The sequence below is a fragment of the Felis catus genome, chromosome F1, assembly GCF_018350175.1.
Source record: "Felis catus isolate Fca126 chromosome F1, F.catus_Fca126_mat1.0, whole genome shotgun sequence".
Lineage (NCBI taxonomy): Eukaryota > Metazoa > Chordata > Mammalia > Carnivora > Felidae > Felis > Felis catus.
In genome coordinates, this window is record NC_058384.1 from 9,015,568 (window position 1) to 9,034,014 (window position 18,447).

General features: G+C 40.2%; 1 protein-coding gene across 3 annotated transcripts in view; it reads left to right on the forward strand.

Annotated features, from left to right (window-relative positions):
• GREM2 (gremlin 2, DAN family BMP antagonist) overlaps window positions 1-18,447 on the forward strand; it is a 112,425-nt gene that overhangs the window by 89,621 nt on the left and 4,357 nt on the right. The gene's annotated exons all lie outside the window — the stretch shown is intronic.

The following is an 18,447-nucleotide window of genomic DNA, read 5'->3' on the forward strand; positions in this document are numbered from 1 at the left end:
TTAACTCATAAATCCCAACCTCATATAATCTCAAAAGTGCCCTCCCAGAGAGAGAAAGGAAATGAGTAAATGAGGAAAAATAATAAAAGCCTTGCTGATACAGAGTACCTCCAAGGGACTTAAAGCGCTTCTGAGATATTATCTTATACTAATGTCTTTTGACCTTATCAAAGGGGAGGTAACAAAAATTAATACTTTAAATTATTCAGGGGGAAAGTGAGGCAAAAAGACATTGGACTAATAGGTCCATTTAATAAAAAGCATTTAATAAATAATCAAAACTGTGAGTGAAGAAAAAGTTAAAATTCAGTTGGTTGGACCTGAAGATTTATAGGATAAGTTGGAGTCATTCGTTGTTGTTTCAGTGAAGAACAAGCTTAATGGCATCACTGCACACACATACACTGAAACAATCCATAACCTTTCCATAACCTCATAATCTATCCCCCCTCCCCATTCCAACTACCATCTCCTTCCTATGTGCTCATGCACAGCAAAATTCCAAAAAGTGTTGTCTATAGCCACTGTTCCTACTTCCTCATCTCTCATTGTCTCCTCATCCCTGTGTAATGTGGCCTCCTTTTAAAGCATCTCCACTGAAATAGCTCTTGTTCAGTTGACAGTGGCCTCCATGTTGTCAAATCCATGGACCATTTGTTGTTGTTGTTGTTGTTTTTCTTTTCACCTACTTGATTTCAGTAGCATTCCAAAGAGTTAACCACTCCCTCTTGAAACATCTTCTTCTCTTGGCTTATGTGACATTTACTCCTCATTTACTTTATTCACCTCTGGCTGCTCCATTTCAATCTTTTTTGCTGGTTTCTCCTTCTCTGCATACCTTTGTAAGGCAGGAAGGCCCCAGAGCCGTTCTTAGCACTCACTCTTCTCTAGTGTCTGCCTAAATATGCTTACCTGTGTGCCTGGCTTTGAACACCATCTCCCCTTCACTGTCACATCTCACCTTTAGACTCATTAACAACTTAACTGATCCTTTCCATTTGGTTGTCTACTAGACGTCTCACTTCACATGGCCAAAATCAAATCCTTGATTTCTGACCTAAAACCAGTTTTCCCTTAGTCTTTTTTATTTCAAGAAATTTGCTTCCCTCTCAAATCTAGCCAAATATATGTTGTGTTGTTCTCATTCTCAAAACATGTCTCAAAACCATTTCCTTCTCTTTTTCTCTACCACCATTATTTCTCATCTAGATTATCCCAGTAGCCCCCCAAATGGTCTCCAAATTGCTTTCTTACTAATGTACTCTCCTGTCTTCACAGAGCAGTTTTTAAGGCATGAAATTATAGCATACCACTTTGCTACTTTAAACCCCGTACTGGCTACTCACTGAACATACAATAAAGTCCAAACATTCATTGTAGTCCAAAAGATCATACATGATCTGGTCCCACTTGCCTCTTCCCCATGTCTCGATACTGTCCCTCAGCCACACTGGCATTTCTCTTGCAAGAGCATGACAAGCTGTCCTCACCCCAGGCTGTTCCCATGCTAGCTCTTCCCTCTTTCCAGAAATCAGAGTATCATTCCTTCTTGGGCTCAGGTTGTATGGCCTCCTCAGACAGGCCCTCCCTAACCACTCGATCTAAGGACACCACAGCCAAACCATTTTTCTCCCATCATTCTGGTGTTCATTCTTCATAGGACCTCCTGCTATCTGAAACTTAGTTTTGTGTCACTTACTGTGTCACTGTGCACTTACCTATGCACCTTCACTAAATGTAACTTCCAGGAAAAGTGGAACTATGAAATAACAAATGAACTATGAATTTTTAGATGAGCATTTTAGTGAGTATTTTACGAAGTATTTCGGATGAAAACTTCATATGGAATGATTAAGACACTTTATTTTTTTACATTCTTTTCACGTTTATTCATTTTTTGAAAGAGTGAATGGGGGAGGGGCAGAGAGAGAGGGAGACACAGAATCTGAAGCAGGCTCCAGGCTCTGAACTGACAGCACAGAGCCCGATGCGGGGCTCGAACTCACGGACCGTGAGATCATGACCTGAGCCGAAGTCAGACGCTTAACCAACTAAGCCTCCCAAGCACCCCAAGACACTTTATATACAGCACTTGCATTGCTTTTTAAATCAATGTGTCAGGTAAGAAATGCAGTGCCATTAGTAAGGACCAAAGTAATTGCAATTGTTCGAAATTCTTATTATTAAAGCCCTCTACCTATAAGTTTCGTAATAGAAAGCTTATGTACAAAAAAACCAGAATCATCAGTAAGGCTTGTTAAAAGGTGGATTATTAGACCCCAATACATCCCATCTCCTCCCCCCGAGTTTCTGGGTCAATAGATCTGGGGGATGGAAGTGAGGGACAAGTTCTAGAACATCCCCAGGTGATATAAATGTTGCTAATCAGGGAACCGCATTTTACGAAACTCTGATCAAAATGTATCTGTAATTAATTGTGACAAGAGGGAAAGGGCCCTAAGGAAGAAAATAGGAAATTTTATCCATAATTTCCAGAATTCTTCTACTAACCTATTATTGAGTTACCTAGAGAAACCATTTGTAAAATATTTTACATTTAATATAAAAGGACATTGTCCCATTTGATGTCAAGACTCCTCCTTTTATTTTTTATTATTTTTTAGTTTTAGTTTTGAGAGAGAAAGAGAGAGAGAACATGAGCAGAGGAGAAGAAGAGAGAGGGAGAAAGAGAGGCTCAAGCAGGCTCCATGCAGAGCCTGCCACAGGACTTGATCGCATAGCCCTGGGATCATGACCTCAGCTGAAATCTAGTCAGATGCTCAACTAAGCCACCCAGGCACCCCAAGACCCCTCCTTTTATTACTAGATATTTATTGAGCACACGTATAGACACTTCATACTGATACTCTGTTCATATGTTTCCTTTATTCTTCACCAGCAAAGTCTTCTCCTATATTTATTTAAAGAGAACCTCCCCCAAATAATGTTTTCTTCTCACTGTTCTCCTGTGTAGGATCTTCAAAAATTTCTATTATATTTAAAAATCTTTGGGGCGCCTGGGTGGCGCAGTCGGTTAAGCGTCTGACTTCAGCCAGGTCACGATCTCGCGGTCCGTGAGTTCGAGCCCCGCGTCAGGCTCTGGGCTGATGGCTCAGAGCATGGAGCCTGCTTCCGATTCTGTGTCTCCCTCTCTCTCTGCCCCTCCCCTGTTCATGCTCTGTCTCTCTCTGTCCCAAAAATAAAATAAACGTTGAAAAAAAAATAAAAAAAAATAAAAATCTTTGACATGGTAAACTGAGAAGATAGTAAGTCTATCAAAGGTCATTCCTTCTATCAAAGGTCATTCCTCTGCTTCTGCTCAGCCCCTGTCACTCCTGTGGGCTCTTTCACTGGCCAGGAGTTCTGAACTATTGGTTTCCACACTCATTCTTATCAAGGCCTGCAGCAGCTACCTCAACCATCTGTCCCTGGACCAAGACACTTGATTTCCTAAATAAATGCTCAAACCCATTAAATTTTAGAGTCCAGAGATCTCTGTGTGATACTCCAAACTTCACATACACAGGTAAATACTTACAGCAGTAATACTTACAAAGTTGAAAATTGGGACACAATCTAAACAGAAGAATAATTAAGTACACTGAACACATACATATTAGAAAATTCTATAGTCATTGAAATTTATTTGTATTTCTCTTTACTGTTTTCTGAATTATCCAAATTTTCTAGAAGTAAAAAACAGAATTTTTGCCACCATATGAAAATATTATTTTAAAGACAAAAACATTGTTTAAAAAGAAAAGCAAATTAACGTGGGTTATACATAATGCTATTTTTCACCCAAGGCAGACATCTCTTTTATAATGTCCTTGAAGGGCAATCATGGAACTTTTATTTACGTATGTTCTCAGAGATAAAGTATTTAATGTGCTATAAACCTACTCATGTACTTTTTTTTTAAATGGTTGATTTTTACTGATTTAGATTTTAACTATAAATGGAATTTGTTGAAGACATTGTTTATTTTAATTTCTCTGCTATTTTTTTTAAATTAGGACAAAATTCACGTACTATAAAATTAACCATTTTAAAATGCACAAGTCGATGACATTTTAGTACATTCACAAAGTTGTGCAACCACAAGCTCAATCTAGTTTCGAAACATTTTCACTACCCCGAAAAGAAATCTTGTTCCCATGAATTAATAGTCCCCCATTCCCCATGCCACTTCCAGCCTCTGGAAACCTCCAATCTCTGGAGTTGGTTCCTTTGCAGGCCTCTGCATGCATGTGAAAGCCAACATCCACTACATCTGAATTGCACTGGCCGGGTCCCTGGTCCAGACCCTCTCACCTGGGCCCCATGCGGGGATTTCTCCCAACATTAAGATCCATGGAGCTGCAGAGGCCACAGTACACAGGCGTGAGAGAAAGGCATCCTAAATGGAAACATACAGCACAATTACTTGCAAATCATCTCCCTCACATCTTCCTGTCACAAACCATTAAAGAAATCCTCTACTCTAAACATGGGGAAATTGCTCACAGAACGGAGAGATGTTAGATCTGAATTTCAATTAACGTTAACACTGATTGCTCCATATCACTGGATTAGTCTCTAGTCCTTATTAATGAAGATATAATTAATGAAGTTTGCCCTGGGCAATGGACCAGAACCTAGATAATTATATTGTAGACAAATAACTAGGCTGTGTTTTTCAGAATATGGAGTGCTTATTACAAATGCTATTTCTCAGATTCCAGCCCAAATCTTGAGAATCAGAACTCCTGCAGTATGAGGTCCTGGGATCTGCATTTTTAACGAGTTCCCAGGTGTGTCTCATTTATAGTGAAGTTTGAGGACCACTTATTAAAGAAAAAGAGTCCTATATTGAATCTGTATTGAATGCAGATAGTAGATATTGTCAATAGAACTTGCTCTATAGAAATATGTGCCAATACGTGTGTTTGGAAACAATACACTAGAAAATATTCGATAAGCTTGACGTAAGGTATAATTGGCTTTATTTGACGTTAACGAGAAACATTCTCTAGAATTACTTCAAAAGTTCAGTAGAAGTCTTTTTATTTACATTATTTATAATTAGGGTGATCCAAGAAAAGATCTAAACAGAGAGTTATAAAAAGCAGAATGGACACCAAACATATCATGAGCACATGTGCACTCAGTAAATATTAGCTGCCTGAGTGGTACACTTAAAGTTACTTTATTTCCTAAATAAAAGGCAAAGGACTGATTCCTAATCTCTCAGGCTTTCTTCTTTCTCAAGTATCAGTTGTATTATGGCTGTTTGAATATTGGCAATTATGACATCTGTAATTTCTCTAAAATATTACCTATTTGTTCATTTAGTCAATAAATATTTATTGGTCATTTTTCTATATGCCAGGACCCATGCTAAGTTCCAGGGATATGGTAGTGATCAAAACAGACTTGGTATGTATTCTGATGGAGTCTTCCATTGAAGAGGACTAGCAGCTTAGGTGTTTGGGGAGAAGATTATCTGAACATCAAGGAAACCTTAGGAAAAGTACCAGGAACCTCAGTCACAGGCATCAGCTTGGCACTTGCCTCATTTTGTTCAGCTTCTCAGGTGATATTGGTTGGGTTGCTGATGTGGTTCAGAAAGTAATTTCTGTATTTCCCAGTTGGTCCTTTTACTCCATTTGGAGTACACTGTTAAATATTTGGACGGTTAGATGAATTCCTGCTTACCAACAACATTTCAATGTACAGAAACCAGAATCTATTACCTATTATCCTCACTGCAATTTTGCTCCCACCCTATCAAGTCTCTAAAACTCCTCCAGCCAAGACTGATGAAACATCAATCCAGCGAACACTTCTCAATCTCCTCTCATCTGACTTCTTAAAGCCTAGCTCTACCCTTCCTCTGCCTCCTTTGTAGGTTTCCTCTCCTCAGTGTCTGGCAAAGCTTATATCCCAGAGTTCCACCTGCAGCCCATTTCACGTCTTGCTCTACCCCTGAGTGATCTTATTACCCCCACATAATGATATCACTTCAGATCGACACTGTGAGGCCCATCTACCAGAATGCTCTTTTGAGCCATGGAGATTCCTTTATCATTGCCAGCCAGCTCTTCCTCTCCTATTCTCTGTCATGGGAAAGGCAGCCTTTCATCATCTTCCTGTTGCCTGAGGCAGATACCTGGGTTTCCCAATCTTCCTCATCCACACGTCCATTCAATTACAACAACATGCTGAAGTTCAAATGTCTGAAATGTTTCCTTCTCTTCTAACTTCATTGCCCCTTCGTTCTGTCCCACTTGGTTTCTTTCATGGATTACTCCAACAGCTCACTAACTAGTCTCCTACTTCCAGAGTCAATGTGACTTTATCTTTATTTATCTCATTTCTATCATGAAATTGATATCTTATTCATCTTCATATCCCAGCCCCTAGGAAAGTGCATAGAACATGCATAATGTTCAATGAATGAACAAACCAATTAATGTTTATAGCATTAGTAAAAGTATTGCCTATTATAGGTGTATAGAGATGGGTTTGCGTATTAGTATTCATTTTAAATAAGTTTTTCAGGGGCGCCTGGGTGGCGCAGTCGGTTAAGCGTCCGACTTCAGCCAGGTCACGATCTCGCGGTCCGTGAGTTCGAGCCCCGCGTCGGGCTCTGGGCTGATGGCTCAGAACCTGGAGCCTGTTTCCGATTCTGTGTCTCCCTCTCTCTCTGCCCCTCCCCCATTCATGCTCTGTCTCTCTCTGTCCCAAAAATAAATAAACGTTGAAAAAAAAATTTTTTTAATAATTTTTTCATACTTTTTTTTTACTTTTCCCATGACTCCACATCCATTGGCATAAGTCTTTTGGTTGTCTTGGTTATGTTTGTTTTCTTTGGTCAAAAGCCTTGAATTTACCCTTTCATTGGTCCGAATTCACTATCGGTTGTCAATAGGAGCTAACATGAAAAAGGCAAGGTGCATAAGATTTAACAGCAACTGAACCAGACTTCTTGTTTCCATGAAATTACTTAATACGGGACTTTCCCGTCCTCTGTGGACCCACTAGCCAACAGAGTGTTTTGAAAAACCATCAGAAAAGAGAGGCTGCAGAATTCAAGAGACTGAGCGTGTGAATAGAAGAGAAACAAAGTCTGAGATCTTTCTTCATAACATTTACTTGGGGTCATAAAATTTTTATGTATCACAGAATTCAAGAATAACTTATTCTTCTTGCCCAGTATCATTAACACAATTCTAATGCTTAGAAGTAGTAATATAATAATATACTTAGTGTACCAGCCTATAAACATTTTTAGTTCTAAATCTATATAAGCTCTCACAGTCTTTGACATCTAAAATTTGCAGGGAATATCATTTAAAGAATATTGCAACACTGATGTTTTAAAATTAGATTGTTACAATACTTTTTAATGTCTCCAGAGGAATGTAAATACTATAATAGTTAATTACCATAGCTATAGTTTATGCCCACTATTACACATTTAAAAAAAATACATGTAGAAACACTTCCTGAAAGGAAATTTTACATCATTTTTCCTTGAATTCATATGTCTTTCTAGTTTTCCCCATAGAATTTATCCTGTTATAACACGCTTTATGTTTAAAAGTCTTTTCTTTTCCCATTGTCCCTCTTTTTCTGTGACCAAAAGGTATATATACAGATTTTAATTCTCTTGTTGTAAGCTTTAACTATTTCCATATTTCCTGCTGATTGTTTACTCATTAGAGTATAGAATAGTGTTTGATCAAAATAGCATAAGTCACAAATTAGTAAACAAATTATTAAATACAAAAAGGGAAATTTTAATTATTTACCTCTGTTAAAAAGATGCCCCATACATGGAGACTTACTATTGTTATTTATAATTTCATGAATAAATACTAGTTATTGCCAGGAAGAAACAAGATTCAGCAAATCAGCAGAAAAATTTCTACCATATAGTGTGTGTGTGTGTGTGTGTGTGTGTGTGTGTGTGTGTATGTGTATGGTTGGTTATATTATGTGTACAATTTATGCTAAAGAAATATGTTCACAAGAAAAGGTTGTAATAGACATGTGTTTTCTAATAACAATGTCTCCATTTCTTAAAACCTTTCAAACTTATTTACATGTAAAATATCACATCAACAAAAAATTATTTTTGGTGACAGATCACCCAACAATTCAGGTCTTCCTTCAGGGTTGATTTAAAGCAAATTATTGGAAACAATCTGGCATGGAAAAGGATCTATGAAAATGACTTTTACTTTTTAGTGAGAGCACCAATATTTAGAATTGCCTTTTCACTTTGTACCCTGGAATCTTTGTTACACCCCAAGCAATACAACACAGTAGAAGCAGGGTGGATGAAAGCTGTCATTTCCTTTTGTCAAGTGGGGGAAGGGACACTGATAGAGGCAGGAAGCAGCGGACTTGCCTGTCCCATTGCAGACACCTTCAGTGTAAAGACAACTTCTAGGGCAGATCTCTGAGAAGAGAAGGAACAAATGGAGGTTGAGAATTTGAAAATTGCTTCCTTCAAAGCCACCCTTGAACACATACCTCTTGGAAAGACTTTCTGTAACCCCCAGACTGTACTTCTGCCAGTTGGAAGATGAGAGATGCCAAAAACATTAGGTCAGTGGCAGAAAGTACAAAAAGAAGTGGGCAACAGCTTGAAATAAAAAGAGAATAAGGACCCCAAAAAATATAACTACTGAAATGTAAGCAACAGTTTATTAGATTGTAAAAAAAAATTATTCTACTTTAAAAAGTTATGTTGACTTCTGATTTTGATAGCCTAATATGCATTAAATCATCATGATTAGAGTCTTGCATAAAAAGGATCATTACTTTAGGGGCACCTTGGGGCACCTGGGTGGCTCAGTCGGTTAAGCATCTGACTTCGGCTCAGGTAATGATCTTGTAGCTCTTGAGTTTGAGCCCCACGTCAGGTTCCATGCTGACAGCTCAGAGCCTGGAGCCTGCTTCAGATTCTGTGTCTCCCTCTCTCTCTGCCCCTCCCCAACTTGTTCTTTGTATTTGTCTCACTCTCTCTCAAAAAAATGAATAAACATTAAACATTTTTTAAAAAATAAGGACACGTCAGCGGCTTAGTTGGTTGAACATCCAACTCTTGATTTGGGCTCAGGTCCTGATCCCATGGATGGTGAGACTGAGTACCACGTCGAGCTCTAAGCTGACAGTTTGGAACCTGCTTGGAATTCTCTCTCCCCCTCTGTTTCTCTGCACCCCCCACCCTTTCTCTCTTTTTCAAAATAAATACATCCAAAAAAAAAATCAAAATAAAAACATTCACATCTATACCAGTGTGGCTAAAACCTACAAAATCATTCAATCTTGCGTTCATTCATACGTAAATAGGCATTTAAAACTATTCTGCAGACCCGCCACAAGTCAGTATGGAAACAGAGATTAAATATCTTATCTTCCAATAACGTACACTCTAGTGAGGGAAAGTGTGCAGCCAGTAGCCATCCAGTGCCCTGTGGTTGTAATGACACAGGTATGATGGTGGCAGAAATGAAGAATACAGGAAACACAGATGGGGTCACAAAGGAAGTGGCATTTGAATGAAACTTAAATGCCCCGTGGTGGTCCGAGAAACAAAAGAAATAACTGTGCAAATGTTTGCAGGTGGAAAACAGCCTTGCATGTGGTAGGACACAAAGTTTTGTGTGTTTCAAGCATAAGGCCATATTGTGAGGGGATAATGTGATAAGACGGGAGGAGACAGAGATCACAGAAGTTGTATACACTGTGCCAAAGACTTTGAATTTGCGCGTGATGGGAAATCTGAAAAGGGTTTAACTGAAAGGGATAGACAGATCTGCATGTTAGGATGTTCATGCTGATAGGATTCTGGAAGGTGTATGTGAGGGTGAAGGCAGGAGGCCAATGAGGAGACTGGTGTAATATTCAGCACCCAGACCAAGATGAGCAGCCAGACCAAGGTAGTAACAGCAAGGTTTAGCAGTGAGGCAAGAAGGACAATAAGGTCTTATTAATGGATTTAATATGGGAGAAGATGGGATACTCTCCATACCCAAATAAAAGTGATTTAAATACTAAAGAGTTTATTAACTAACAACACTGAAGTCCAGATAAGCAGCTCTAGGGATAATTAATTCAATGGCTTTCCAACATAATCAAGAATCCAGCAGCTTTCCATTTTGTGCTTTACATGGCAAAGGTCTGACGTTCATCCCATGCCGTATCTTCATGGCGGCTGCCGAAGCACCAGTTATCAGATCCTTGTGTCACACCACAACCCAGACCAGAATAAGTTCTTCCAGCATGTCTCTTTTTATTGGGGAGTAAAACTCTTTCCCAGGGAGTTGTTTCTCACATTTTGTTACTCATTGACTTAGACCTATCAACTCTGTGCTCCATGGTATATGGAAGCATCCGTGGAGACCCTGGGCTCCGGCACCCGAACAGCATCGTGCCTCTGGCTCCCAGGCAGTAAATCAAAAGAGCCTGCCCTAACTCTCATCTCTCTGGCCTGGCTGAAAGGATAAGTGCTGTGCTCTTCACTGAGATAGTAACTTTCCGAAGAGATGAGTGAGAAAATAGGATGAGATTTGGAACACATAAAATTTGAGGTGCCTACAGAGCATCCAGGGACTATTTGGTGGAGTCTGGGAATCCTAAGCAGATAGCAGCTGGTGGCTGAAGTCGGCACAGATGAAATTCTTAGTAGGAATGTGAGGAAAGAAAAAAACAGGAAAAATCCTTGGGGAACACTAACCTCTAAGAGGAAGCCAGAGAGAGAAAAATCAGTAAAACGCATCAAAAGACTGAAGAGAAAGAATAAAAATACTCTTGTCGTGAATTCCAGAGGAAGTGAGCAGGGGGTACACAGTTTTGTGAGGCTTCGGTACATGCTATGTCCCACTGTTATGCGCTGTCACACTACAAGTGAAACAAAGTAGCTGGAATTAGAGAGTGAACAAGAAAAGTTGATGGGGTGCTTGGGCAACATGCTTTTTATTTTGCTCAAAGCATTTTGGACAGGCCACTCTGTTTTTATGTGTACGCTGATGGAAAATCTTTACCCTGCTGTCGAAGACGTGGAAGCCTGTTGTTCTAGAAGCTCATCCTGAACACACAAGGCTGTCCCACAAGGGCTTGAGGAGTGCAGAATTACTGAAGTATGACGGATTCCTTGAACCACAGCCTAAAATCTTCATCTGAAAATGATAATAATAATAATAATAACTATGATGATGATAATGATGATGACGATGAAGGTTCTGCTCAACGGCTGTAGAGAATAATGTCACTGGCTATAAAATCTTTAATAGATTGCTCATAATTTCTTCCTTCCTTTCAAATAAAACTCATGGTCCTTTTCGTTCAGAGAGTTCTTGGACTATGACTGGATCTCAGTTCCACATTCCTCATCACAGAAACATGGAACGGGGGGTGGCAAGTGCCTTTAACACCATTTTACAGGGGAGAACCCAGAGACGCTTAGGAGTGAGTCACATAAGGTCATGAGATGGGCAGCCTCAGGCCCAGAAACCATGTGCTCACTCCCATCCCCAAGTGACTCTGCTCTAGAGAAAAGCAACCGTGTGTGGATAAGCTTACAGCTTTCAAAGAGCTTTCGCATCCATCTTCTTATTTAACTTAATGCTTTGCTGCCATCTTGCCTCACTGTTACATTTCCCAGACTGAGTTCATCCCAACAATTTTTTCAAAGATTAAGAACCCTGATCACAAATTCCTAAATGATACACTTGCTACCCAGAAGTCAAAGTAAGTACTGATAGTATCATTTCTTCTGTGGTTGAAAACCTTTTTTAAAAACATAATTTAATTTTTCCAGATGAAATTAAACTTCTCCTGGAACAAAATGATAATCAGTGTTCCATTCAGGCAATTTCACTTGGAAAAGTAAATGAATCCATTTGGATTTGAAACTTCTTTTTTTTTTTTTTTAAGATTTTTTAATCTTTATTTTTGAGACAGAGAGAAAGTGACAGACAGAGTGTGAGCGGGGCAGGGGCAGAGATAGAGAGAGACACAGAATCTGAAGCAGGCTCCAGGCTCTGAGCTATCAGCACAGAACCCGATGCAGGACTCGAACTCACGGACTGTTGAGCCAAAGTCTGACGCTTAACTGACAAAGCCACCCCGGTGCCCCTGGACTTCAAACTTCTGAGTCATGTGGGTTTCCCTGATCATTCTGCTCTGAAATCATAAGCCACTTCCTATTCTTCTCATGACAGTTCAGATTTAGTTAACAATAAATTTCATATTAAAAAAATAAAAACAAATAAAAAATAAAAATTCAAAACAAGAAGATTTATAGTTACTACTCCTTATTTTTCCTTTCCTAATATTTTAATTTTCCTCCTTTACTTAGAATAAGTTGCAATCACTCCCTTTCAGTGTACAACTACAGTATTTGAGCTCGGTGATCAACTCCCTTATAATTGGAAGAATGCAACTTAAAATAATAATAAGACATCATTTCAAATTTTTCGGATAGGCAAAAGGAAATAAATCGTTAGCACCAGGTGTTAGCAAGTGTGTGTAGGAACAGGGACTCACATATTACTCAGGGGAAAGAATACTGGTGTAAGCACTTGAAAAGTAACTTAGCAAAACTTAGTCAAGCTCAAGTTGTACATATCCCATGACCCAGGATCTCCCCTTCTCGGTGTCTCCTCTAGAAAAACTGTGACAGGTGGGCACAAATAAACATACACAAAACTGTTCAGTGCAGCATTGTTGGTCATAGTGACAAAACAGGAGCAACCTCACTGTCCTTCAATAAGGTGAATTTATAAACTGTTATTTAAGATTCAGCAGTGGAGGTGAATAGATGTCTCCTAAAAACGTCTACATGTGTAAAATCTCAAACACCTATTGTTGAATTTAAAAGTTGCTCAGAAATTTTTAAAAATTAAAATAAAATAAAGTTGCTCAAGAAGAGTATAGCTATATATATGTGAAGTACATATATATATATATATATATATATATATATACTTGATATGTGAAGGTCAAACATGTGCATAAAAACATGCCCTCATACACAAAACATAACCCGTAACCATGGAAAAGCATTACTAGGAATGATATAACCAACTTTAGGATGCTGGTCCTTTTTTTTTTTTTAATTTTTTTTCAACATTTTTATTTATTTTTGGGACAGAGAGAGACAGAGCATGAACGGGGAAGGGGCAGAGAGAGATGGAGAGACAGAATCGGAAACAGGCTCCAGGCTCCGAGCCATCAGCCCAGAGCCCGACGCGGGGCTCGAACTCACCGACCGCGAGATCGTGACCTGGCTGAAGTCGGACGCTTAACCGACTGCGCCACCCAGGCGCCCCAATATTGTTTTAATCTTGGTGGTGGGTAGAGAGAGTTTATTATATGTTCTAGCTTGCCCTATGTTTGAAATATTTCATAGTTAGAAATTTTAAAATTCAGAGCTACTTTTCTTGCAGCAGAGAACAAAGATAAAAAAGGAAGCAATGGCTGAATTGGGAGAGAAAAAGTTTGGAACAGGATTTGGCAAAACTTTTCTGTGAAAGGCCAGGCAGTAAATATTTTTGACGGGTGGGCTCTACCACCTCTGTCCCCACTGCTCACTCTGTTTTTGTGACACAAAAGCAGCCAGAGAGAAAATGTAGCTAACAGGCATGGGTGTATTCAACGTGACCTGGTTTACAGAAACAGACCTCAGGTTGCGGTAGGCCCACGGGCCATAGTGAGCTGCAGATTACAGCTGCTGAAAGCAAGTGGTTTTAGCAGACAAGCGATCTAGGCTAGGAGGAGGAGGCCTGAGCCAAGGAATATCCACCACTAGTTGGAGAGCTCCAGCACAGCCTCCCAGCCCAAGAATCCATGTCGAGATGAAGTACATTTGGCTGTTGAGGTGCTAGTAGTGAAACTCACGAAAATAATCTCTAAATGCTAACCCTGTTGGGGGTTTTGTTTGGAGTTTCCTGTTTGATTTGGATTCTGTTTTCACTTGGGCCATGGGAGCAACTTTGTCTCAGATGTGTGTGCTGACATTCAGCCTCGGGTGCTTCCCTTCAACCTTCCAAGGATATCCTAGAATTCTCAGGTCACAGAAAACGTTCGGGCCTCGTCCTACCTTCCACTAATGCACAGCTCTGTACTGTCTTGACTCGACCTCTAAAACTCAATAAGGTCACTCTGGGAGTGAGTTAATCAGCTTAACTGAACCCTTGGCCTTTGGTCACTTACATACACCTTTTGGCAGGGAGGATTCAGCACTGCCACGGCCTTTCCTAGAAATTAGGAAGCATTATTGCTCAAGCTCCTATTGTAGAACCCTGGACACTTCTAGGAAAGGTTGACAGAAGGGGCCAGTTTAGCTGCCTACATACTACCCTGGTCTGTGTAGCCCCTGTTCTGATATCAACAAAGGCCAGGCCCGGGGGGTGTTACTTAAGAAGAAAGTGCTTCTGGGGCGCCTGGGTGACTCAGTCGGTTAAATGTCCAACTTCGGCTCAGGTCATGATCTTGAGGTTTGTGAGTTCGAGCCCAGCGTCGGGCTCTGTGCTGACAGCTCGGAGCCTGAAGCCTGCTTCAGATTCTGTGTGTCTCCGTCTCTCGGCCCCTCCCCTGTCTCTCTGCCTCTCAATAATAAATAAACGTTAAAAAATTTTTTAAAAAGTCAAAATAAAAAAAAAAAAGAAGAAAGTGCTTTTGCTACCTCTCTCTCCCCACAGCCTACTTTGACCAACCCCGCTGCTTAGCATATCAACATTTATGGTCCTGGCACCCCTTGCAAATTTATAACTTTGTCAGGCCACAAGGATGGTTAATAAGACCAACAAGATTTATTTACGAGTTTCTTCTGAGACAAGCCAAACACGAGATGTGAGGGTAAGATGAAAGATGTTCGATGCAAACAACGAAAGGCAAATTGTATGCATTTCTCTGAGTAGCAAAGTGCTCCAAGGCAAAGCTGGACTCTGGAGTGCTAAATTCAGGACCTGGTGGGGCCACCGACATGTGTGTGCAAGTGTGTGTGAAACAGTGAACTGAAGAAAGAGGCATGCCTGTTCTCTCCTGAGGAACCCCACACACTTAAGGGCCACTGTAGTACCGGCCATGAGCAAAACCTGGCTCAGAGCCTTTAGTGTGCCCTTGAAGTGAAGAGGATACAGCCTAACAGTGGCTGCAGCAAATACCTCTTGCCTACTTACCTGTCCTGACACTGAGATTCCAGATCCTTGACAACCTTCCTGTTGCTATGTGTGAAGGAGTATAAAGATATGAGATGGAGGAAAGGAAAGAGAGGAGCTTGGGCTGATCCCAGTCACCTAAGCTATCATCAGCCTCTTTTCTTGGTCTTAAAAATGGGAGATTTGCTTTTCTTCTTAGGTTCTTATGAGGCATAACTTCTAAGGGTGATTGCCAGATGTTTTGAAAATGTTTCCAAGTGTTCCAAGAATGCATGTTGTTAGTCATCACATCGAATACTGTGACTCTAAGGGGTTTTGCCCCAAATTGATCAGAACATGTTTTAGTTCTGTTCTCCCTGACAACAGCTAGGACCTGTTGAGTGAAAGCATGCATTTTTTAGCCTATCAGAGATGCATGTGAAGCTGTTCCTGGAACTAGGTATGGAGGACCAGGGTGACTCTGTAAATCTTTCCTGGCCGGGACTTACAAACTTTTGGTTGTGTTTACTCAGAATGTTAATAATTTTGGAAGTTATTAAAATGGAACCAACATACTTTCTTTTTAAGAGACTATTGAGATCACAAATCATTCTGCAAATATAATAAGCTGTGTAAGTTGAATGAGTCCAATACTCAATTGCTTGCCATGAGTCTGCTAGAAGCATGGCCATTTTAATATGACAATTCGTGTTGGAACTAAGGAGGCATGAGGAAAGTCCTTTAAAAATCCGGCCTCATAATTTCAGTAATTGCATTGCACAAAATGTTTTTACAAAAAAGGAAAATCTTTCCCCTTTTCCCCGTCTGCTCTAAATGTTTTTACTTCCCTTGACTCTTGTCATTACATTTATCTACCTCTGCACTCTTGTCAGTGTCACTGCCTGGAAGAATGTTATTTGGAATTTAAGCCACCCATTTACCTGTTACTTCCTGGGCATCTCCTGCTCCCTCTCCAGGAGGAACTGATGCTCTTTCCTTGTGCCCCTACCCCCTGGGGGCACTGGTGCCAATGGAAATCACCCAAAGCATTTTTTTTTTAAATACAGATCTCAAACTCCACCTCAACTCTACTGATTCAGAATGTTTTGGGGTGGAGGTGAGGAATCGACATTCTAAAGCATCCCAGTGATTCAGATGTTCTCCGTCCCAGGATCACCACCATGGAAACCTATGCCATTGTGTCTCGAAAACTATAGCACTGTCAACTGCATGCCTTTCTCTAACTTCTAAATTGCAAGCTCAGGGGCGCCTGGGTGGCTCAGACGGTTAAGCGTCCGACTTCAGCTCAGGTCACGATCTCACGGTCCGTGAGTTCGAGCCCCGCGTCGGGCTCTGGGCTGATGGCTCGGAGCCTGGAGCCTGTTTCCGATTCTGTGTCTCCCTCTCTCTCTCTGCCCCTCCCCCGTTCATGCTCTGTCTCTCTCTGTCTCAAAAATCAATAAACGTTAAAAAAATTAAAAATAAATAAATTGCAATGAAATGCATGGCATTCATGGTTCCTTCAGCACATATTTATTGAGTACCTATAATGTACTAGGCATTGTTCTGAATGCAAGACATATAATAATGGAAAACAGGCGGTCCTTCCTTCTTGGACCTTAAATCGAGTTGGAAAAGTCAGACAATGCAAAAATCGGTAAGATTATTCAATTCTATAGGACGCTAAGTTCCATGGAGAAAACCAAGGCAGGGATGAAGGAGACAATGAATGCCAGGGTTATGGTGAAGTTACCTATTAAGGCCTCACTGGGGAGGCGATAATTGAGCAAAGACTTGAAGACCGCAGGAGAAGGCCGTGCAGATATCTGGGAGAAAGGAAAACATAAGGTTTTAGAGCAGAAAAATGCCACATATGTTCTGGAAACAGAGTGAGTCTTGCTGGAGCAGAATGAGCAAGGGGGACAGTGTAGGTGACGAGGCCCGTGAGGTAACGATGGGGACAGCAGATCTTGTCAGGGCTCATCTGACACTGGAGGAATGTTAGCTTTGTCTCTGTGGGAGGTGCTGGAATTCACAAGGCTTCTTAAAGTTTATTCCAGAATAAATACTCAACAAAACTTGATGAATGAAGGAATTCTCTGCTAGACAATTTGCAAAAGCCTCTTGTGGCTTACACTTAGACTAATAATAATGACATAAAGAAATATTTTAGCACAGATATTTTAACACCACTATTTTTAACAATGAGATAGGTATACTCACCTAGAGCTAGCATGCCCGGAGCCAGGATTCAAATACTTCACATACTAGCCATGTGATCTTGGTAAGTTGTGAAGCCTCTCAAAGCCTCAGTTTCCTCATCTATAAAATGGGAGAAATAATAATAGCTATTTCGTAGAAGGTTGATGATTAAATGTGCTTATGCATGAAAGGAAAATGTAAGAGCAATGTTTTTTTTTTTAATGTTTATTTATTTTTGAGGGAGAGGCAGAGAGAGCCCACAAGAGCAGAGGAGGGGTAGAGAGCAAAGGAGACAGGAACCGAAGTGGGCTGTCCTCTGTGCTGACAGTCCAACTCACGAACCCTGAGATCATGACCTGAGCCACCTAGGCGCCCGAAGAGTGATAGGTTTTGAGCACCAAGAAATACGAACTATTATTATTAGCAGAAATATATTTAAGACGTTGATAATACTTCAGAGAGTTAATATACTTACTATAAATTTTAGCCATGATGTTTATGCCTGTTATGTAATTAGTATACACTCTACAACTATATACATATACATATAACTACATGCCATTTTATATACATATAACTACATGCCATTTTGTACATGTTAAAAGGGTGTGCGTGTTAAAGGGATGAGAGTCTCATGCAGTTCTACAAATGCTAAAATACCCAGGGAGGCAATGAACACATGTGAGTATGACAAGGGTGAAGAAGGAACTACAGGTGTCGGGATATAAGAATCATCTCTACCGAGAGGCATTGCTGTCCCTTGAGGGTATTAATGTAAATATTACAATGGAAACTGTGACTTAAACTTCAGAGACATCAGTTTGCTCTCTACAAAACATGTTTCAAAGGAAGTTTTCTTCCAGCTCCCAACCCTGCACACTTGTGTCACCAGGCCCTAATACGCAGACGGAAGATACAATCTATTGCCTTGTCTAAGGCAGTTTTAATGCAGCCTTCGTTTCTTAATTCACAACTGGGAAGGGGTTTCCACCATAAGAAACTAACTCATGACTCACTTGAATTAACTCGGATATCTTCGTGCAGATGTGAAATGTGATTTTTTATTCATAGCAATGAACAGAGGTGTAAATACTACTTTTCCTAATCT